This window comes from Ascaphus truei, chromosome 20 (genome assembly GCF_040206685.1).
Source record: "Ascaphus truei isolate aAscTru1 chromosome 20, aAscTru1.hap1, whole genome shotgun sequence".
NCBI classification, from domain to species: Eukaryota; Metazoa; Chordata; class Amphibia; order Anura; family Ascaphidae; genus Ascaphus; species Ascaphus truei.
The window spans coordinates 7,243,585-7,251,152 of NC_134502.1; positions in this window are offsets into that span (position 1 = coordinate 7,243,585).

The following is a 7,568-nucleotide window of genomic DNA, read 5'->3' on the forward strand; positions in this document are numbered from 1 at the left end:
GTTGGATACAAAGGTTGGCTGGGTAAAATGGCAAGCTCCTTTCCTGGAGTCTGGCCCTGCAAGAATTTGACTTTTCCATTCAGCACAATAAAGGCAGTGAACACGGAAATGCCGATGGCCTTTCACACCAAGACAGTCCCAGTGAGCCACCAGCCTCAAGACGTGTCAGGCCAGTTAAACCGCCAGACGAGGTGGTCGTAACAAAGCCTTCATCTTAAGGGGGGAGGTATGACAATGAAGGTGTTAACCAGGCTCAATAATAAAGGTTCAGATTACTTGGTTACCCCTGATTCGTGTGTTGAGGTCCTAGAGTGTCAGCTCTTGGACCCAGATGTCCTAAATGCATTACTGTGAATGTGTGCTACTTATGCGACAATAAAGAATTATGTGTGGTTTGCCCTTCCTGGGGTGCTGGGACCAGGAAATTTCTAGGCTGTAATTTTCATAGTTACCGGAGAAAGTCTTTACAGAATGTGTCTATGTATCGGTGTCACGGGAGACCAGGTCAAATAAACCTTTGTATTTAAAGGATCAGTCACAAGGCAAAACAGGCAGTAAAATAGATTGCAGTTTATTTGGATAAGACTTCGGAAACACACAGAAATACAAGATAAAGAGAATATACACGCTTGCGGGGGTCTGGGGGAATGAAATCTAGCCCTTTCCTAGTGGCAAGGCGCCTGCTTCAGCAAAGGCTTACCTTGATAGGACCCTGGTTCTGGGCTCGTGGACCAGAATCCAGTCTGCTGGCTTGGCCTCTCCATGCTTCCCTGTGTGAATAGCTCTTTCACAGAAGCACCTTTCAGAGGCCCACCAGCATCTGCATGTCTTCACATCTCCAACAGGAAAAAGAGAGAGAGCTGCTTTTTCTGCACGCTCTTATTTAGGCTTGATTCATATCTAAATCATTGAGGGGTCTGATAGCCAATTACAGCAGGGATTGAGATTGCGCATTCACTGATAGGAGGGATAAATTCAAAACTTGCCAATGGAAAATGTGCTTATGAGTTTTGACATACAGGGCCGTTTTTAGCTAGTCCCAGACCTCCTTCTGTCAAGGCTCTTATCCATCTGGAGGAAACAAAGGCAGATATCCTGTAATTCCCTCCCCTTGGCCATGTGCCCAAGCCTACCTGGTTTTGCACAGGGAATCCAATTACTTGAGCCTTTTGCTTTGAAATGCTAATTACATGTGGTTGCCGTATGTCCTGTATGTCCTGTATGCAGTCCCACTCAGAGCACAAACATAAAATTCATGGTAGTTTTAAAACACAGAAAACCAACATTTAGACACAAGAGCTGGCACTCCACCATTTGCACCTATAATATGGGGGTTCTAAAACCTTCTCTTCTCTAAGACACCAGCTAAGAATACCTTGCTGGCAAGTAATACAGGTTAAAATATCCCCCCCCCCCCTTTTCCCTCATGTGCCAGAAGTCTCTGCCCTGCACCTATTTCTCATAATAGAAGCCACCCATACAAGGCAATCCAATTATAAGCTTGCACAGGCAGCTGCGGGCCCATGAGTCAAAGGGAATACATATAGAATGCCTTAACTGGCCCACTGGGCTTACATAGTTATCCCACACACACAGTTCCAAGCTTATAACCCTATTGGGGACAGTATAAAGGGAACAACATTACAGGTCAACACAGTAAGGTACAATATTAGACCCAAGAGCTGACACTCTCAGCCCTTGCCATACGGTTTCAGGGGCAGCAAGCCGGGCTCCACCTTTATTAATGAAGGCCGGCTACACCCTACCATCACAATCGTGGTTCCGGAGTTCTGGGATACCCCAAGAGTTGGATCCGGGAAGATTCTCGAGATTCTTGGATACAGCTAAGCACTTTACTCCGGACAAACTCTGACTCTGAAAACATTCTTGTGACTCACCGCTATAATTCCTACTGCAGCATCTTCCAGACAAGGTAAACGGGCATGGAGGGGTTAATGTATAACTGCAATCATACATGGGGTACCTACTATACTGAAGGGTCCCTAGTAGAAAGAGAGTTGCCCAGATACATGCCCAGGTACTCTTAAACCTGGTATACGGGTTCAGGGGTTGCTCCAGCTATGTGATAAAGCTGAGAGTGGTTTCGTGTGTGTAAAAGTTTTAAAAGTTATTTTTCTAAAGTGTGCCAAGTATAAGGCTAGTGAGTGTAGGCAATATATACCCTCACTCCATCCCTGACACCAGAATAGGGACTTAAACATCTTTATCACACAAAAAACCGGACCAGGTATATTTTATTAAAGAGTTATATTTAATAGGTATATATGCTGATAACCTGTAAATGAACTGTGGGATTTCCAAGTCATGGATTCAGAGGGACCATATGGCTAATTTTCTAAGTCCTGGTTTTCAGGGGCCAAGATCTGAAAAGGGGACGTAGCGGTCGCGTCTGGAATTGCATTCCAGGACTTTCGTGAGTACTTCCCGATCATTGGAACGGACTCCTACAGACATCAGTTGTTAACATTTCGTTCCAAGAAAGTTTATTTCGTTAGCCCCGTTCCCAGTAAGTGTGTTTTCAGTGCAAATTGTGTTACCTTGTGTGTATGTCATTTCCTGAAATAAATTACAATTTATTTTACCTCCTTGCTTTGCTCAATCAATGAACCCGGTATAAAAAGGTGTTGATAAACCTGGTCTCCCGTGACAGCAGGGTATTGCAGTTATACTTGAGTACCTCCGTCCTGGGCTAACACAGCGCTATCCGGCCACCATTTACCCAACGGGACAACGGGTGGGCACAATATTCTAAGAGGCAGAAGTGCCAAGTTGGCGCATGCCCCTTAGCAAATGTGAATCCCAGTGACTTAGAACGGCGCTAGACAAAAGTGATAGTGCAAATAATTAATAAAGTGTTCTAAGTCATCAATATTAGAGCCAAGACTTACCTGCACCATTATAGTGTTAACTTGCTGCACCATCATTGTTTGCTCTTCTTTTTTGGGTGTTCCTTATACCATCGCTCCCTTCCTACCCTTAGCAGACATAAGATAAGGTGCCCACCCGGCTTTACAATACTGGCATATCGGTGATTGTCTGGCAGGAGAATTCCCATGCTCTGATAGGCTGTAGAGGTTTATGAATGGGACACTGAAACCCTTAAGAAACCTTACAGCCAATCAGGACGGCAGATTCCAAGCGCCTAACCATCCGCAGCAAATTCTAAAATGCTCTGTACTGAATAGACGGGAGCCAGCTTTTTGAGAATGTAGTGGTCACAGCTGGCATTGTAGGCTGAAATCAGTTCCTTGATTTTGTGAGTACCTCCTTGTCATTGGAAAGGGCTCCAACAGAGGTAATTTTTGTGATTTTCATTTAAAGGACAATTTTATTTGTTAGCCCCTGTAGGCGGACGCTCACAGAGGTATGCAAGGGAGGCTGATTATAGTGAAATTAAATAAGCCTTTTATTGCGCCTGTTTCCTTAACATCAGGAAACCATCCAAACAAGGGGTAAACAAAGCTCCTATTCACTTGGGAGTATTTCTAGTGAAATACTATGCAGTTCACAACTCCCTTAGATAAGCATGTCTCCCAGCCCCAAACATATAGCATGAAATAAGCAGATATAGAAAGTCTCATAAATGAAAGTCTTATCTGTTCCTTGTGATTGGGAAAATCATCTCTGTCCCTGGTTCAGCTCCCTTTTCCTCAGGGTGTGTCAGCATTCAGGTTTAGAAGTTTCCCCTGTGTCTTGAAAGCAGCTCTGCTGTTTCTTCTGGCAGGGCTCAAGACTGTTTGTCTCCAAGTTCAGTTCAGGTGTGAGCTAAGGAGTCTCCCTTCCTGTCTCAAAAGACAGGCTTTTCTAAGCCATCTAATCAGGCAGGTGGTGTTTGTTAATTGACTACCTGATGCCCCGCTAACCACCACACTGCTGGATTAGAGGTACATTACCTGAACAGGGATAACTCCCCTGTTACAGTCCCGTTGCCAGTAAGTGTGGTAACTGTGTAAATTGTGTTACATTGTGTGTAAGTCTTTTTCTGAAATAAATAATTACAATTTATTTTACCTTCTTGCTTTGCTCAATCATATGATCCCGGTATAAAAAGGTGTTGATAAACCTGCTCTCCCGTGACAGGCTTCTGATGGCAAAGTCCACCACCGTGAGTATGTAATGCTTGCCAGACCAACTGGGGATCATGAGGGGTCCCACTATGTTCATAGATACCCTCTGGAAAGGTTCCCCGATTACCGGTAGTGGGTTCAGGGGCACCTTTACATGGTCACCCACCTTACCCACTCGCTGGCAGGCATCACAGGCACAACAGAACTCTGCCACTGCCCCCGATGCCCCCGGCCAGTAGTAACGCTGCAACAGCCGGGCTATCGTCTGAGTGGCCCCCTGATGCCCCGCTAATGGTATGGAGTGGGCTACCTGTAACAGTTGCTGCTAATTCTCCCTCTGTACCACTAACTGTCTTCAACCAGTCCAGACCCTATCTAGCCCGGTAGAACCCTGTTCTCTATAAAAGAGCCCATGGTGCAATAAGTACTGATCCGACGCGCTGAATGAGGGAGACCCGGATGCCCAGAGCCTTATGCTCTCCAAGCTGGGATCAGACCTCACCGCCTCCCTATACTGTGTCCCTAATTCTGGACACTCACCCTTATTCTCTACGTCGGGGAAAAGGGGAACAGGTAAAGGGGACGGTAAGTCAGCACACTGTCACGACTCCGTCTCGCTTACCTGCCTGGTCTCCTCTGAGTCCACTGGAAATGTTGGTCCCAAATGCAAGAGGATGGCGGGATTCTCAGGTACAACTCCTGAGCTCTGGCTTCTGGTTATTTCTGCAACAGGAGTCAGCTCAGCCATAAACACAAAGGTAACATGGACCAGGTCATTGCCAAAGAGAACCTCCACATCTAACCCGGGCAATACCCACACCTCCCTCATGTCATGTCTGGCACCCCAATCAAGAAAGACCCTGGCAACCTGCATGGACCGCGGCCCTCTGTCTGGCATGATCACTTGCATCCCGGTGTCCGGGAGCAAATCCTCTGGCCGGACCACATCATGTCGGACTAGGGTAACAGTGGCACCGGAGTTGATCAAGCCGGCTGCTTGGCGATCTCTGATGGTCACTGTGCACAGATGCTTCTGCCGGACATCGTTGTATGCAGCTGAGTTCCCTTGGTATCCACTGCTGGTCCACTGGTGGCAAGTGTAGATGTCTCCATCAAAGTCCTTTGCTGGGCTTGTTGGATGGCTTCACCTTGCTCCTCTGTGGTTGCCAGTCGCACATGGGTGACCAGTTTTTCAGCTGGAGAGCATTTCCCCTGATGGGGTCCCCCGGATGGTCCGAACAGTCTGGATTGATGTCCCCAGTTTTGTTACACTGATAGCACCGCCTCTTGTGCTTGAATTCTGCAGCTTTGGGTGTGTTTCCCTTGGCCAGTGTGGCCATGTCCTGGGTAGCACCTTTTTTCTGCATCAATGCCCAGCTTGTGACAAACTCATCAGCCATTTTAGCAGCCTCCACATAGGTCTTTGGTTTGTGGTCAAAGAACCATTCTCTCATGTCCGAGGGACACTGCTGGTAAATCTGTTCCTTAAATATCAAGTCCAGTTGCAAGTGGTACTTACAGTAGAGGCAACTCTTATTCGAACAAAAACCAGTGGCAATTCCCCAAAAAACCCAGGAAACACCCAGGTACATTCTGAATACATGCCTTAAACTTTCCTTAAACTAGCCCCAGCATTTCTGCATTGATTAATTGCCTATCAGATTAACAGCGGGGGTCCCTGGCAGTCCCATTCAAACTGAATTGGAATGCCAGGGATCCCTGCTGTGTTAATCCTATGGGTCGTTAGTCAATGCAGAAATGCCTTAAACGTGCCTCAAACTAGCCCAGAACATACCCAGCACATACCCAGCACATACCCAGAATGTAACCCGGCTAGTTTACGGCAAATGTTAGAATAAACGTTGCCTCTACTGTAGTAACACCATACCCCCCCACCTACTGTGTCCCATACAATGCCAGGTGGGACACAAACCACATGTAAGATTCCCGGTGGTGTTTTTCCTCTGAACGGAACATACCTCTGTTCGCTTCAGGGGTGAGGGCATACTGGGTGAGCAATAGGGCTTTCACGTGTCCATAGTCATTGCCATCCTCAGCGGGAATTGCCTGGAAAGTCTCCTTGGCCGTGCCAGACAATAACGTGTTTAAACGCAAAACCCAGTCCTGTTCTGGCACACGGTACCGGTGACATTGGATCTCCAAGTTATTTAGAAACCCGTCAATCTTGTCCGTGCCATCAACGAATTTGCCAAAGCTGTGGTGATCCACTCAGGGGGTGGCTTGCTCCCCGTTAACAAGGTTGGAGGGCTTGGCTGATGTCCCATGTGCGGTTGCAAGGAACCGGTCCCTTTCGTCCAGGGTAGCCCCCTTTCCCCATGTGGAAAGGAGTGCGGTGATTCCAGGTGTGGAGAGTCCATTAGCCACTGAGGCTACCACGGCCACATATCCTAGAACCGGTCCACCAATAAGATCAATGTTGATGCCGCTCCCTCCCCATGTCCTTCCACCGCCACTGGGGCTGGAATAACCTCCTGCGCCCTGGTTGTCTTGTGACCACTGCAACTGCAGCTGAGGGTATTTCCCCCGCTGGTGATGCAATGCTTGCTTCGTGAGGTTCTAAGTCCTCCTCAAGCAAAGTCTTTGAACGACCGTCCATCGGTAACCCATAGCTCTCACAACGGGCAACAATCTTTGCTCGGTCCCATGACCAGTACTGATCTCACCACTTGTCCATGTCCACCTGATGGCACTAAACTAAGTGACAACGAGAACCTGTGTTTTCTCTGCTTCGTAAAACGAGTGTATATTACTTCTTGGTTTGGGAGCTCGAAATCTTCGAGTCTCCCTCTATGTTATAAGACCCCGCAGGATTTTATAATATAGGCTCAATGATCCCTCTTCTACCACCAGTATATAATAGCTTGTCACAGGAAAACGGGCAATTTACACCTTTATACCAGGATCATTAACTGAGCAAAATCAATAAGTAAAACAAATTGTAATTAATTCCATTGAAACAGGCGTACACACAGTGAATCACAAAAAAACAAGAGAAAACACACTTACTGGATGATCTGGGCGAAAAAAACTAACCTTTCCTAGCTCAGATAGTCCTTAAAACAAAGTCTTTAGTTGACCGGGATGGACCCGCAAATGTCCTGGAACTCAATTCAGCATGCGTTACCAGACGCCATCGCTGTATCTGCTACGGAGCTGCAAAAAAACCTTGATCGGGAGATAGTATCAAACGTCCTGGTTCTTTTCAGCTTGTAGTTCCAGCCGCTACATTCTATTCTGAGAACTTGGCCCTGAAAAGTGGGACTTAAGAAAATTTCCTGCCTTGAAATTTCTGAAGCCAGCTCACGTCTATTTCTCACAGAGCATCTTTTGCTGGTTTCAAATTTACTGCTGCTGTCTTGGCGCTTAGAATCTGATGACCTGATTGGCTGCTAGGTTTCTTATAGGATTTTCAGTCCCATTCACAAAACACTACCACCAATCTGCACGTGGGAATATTTC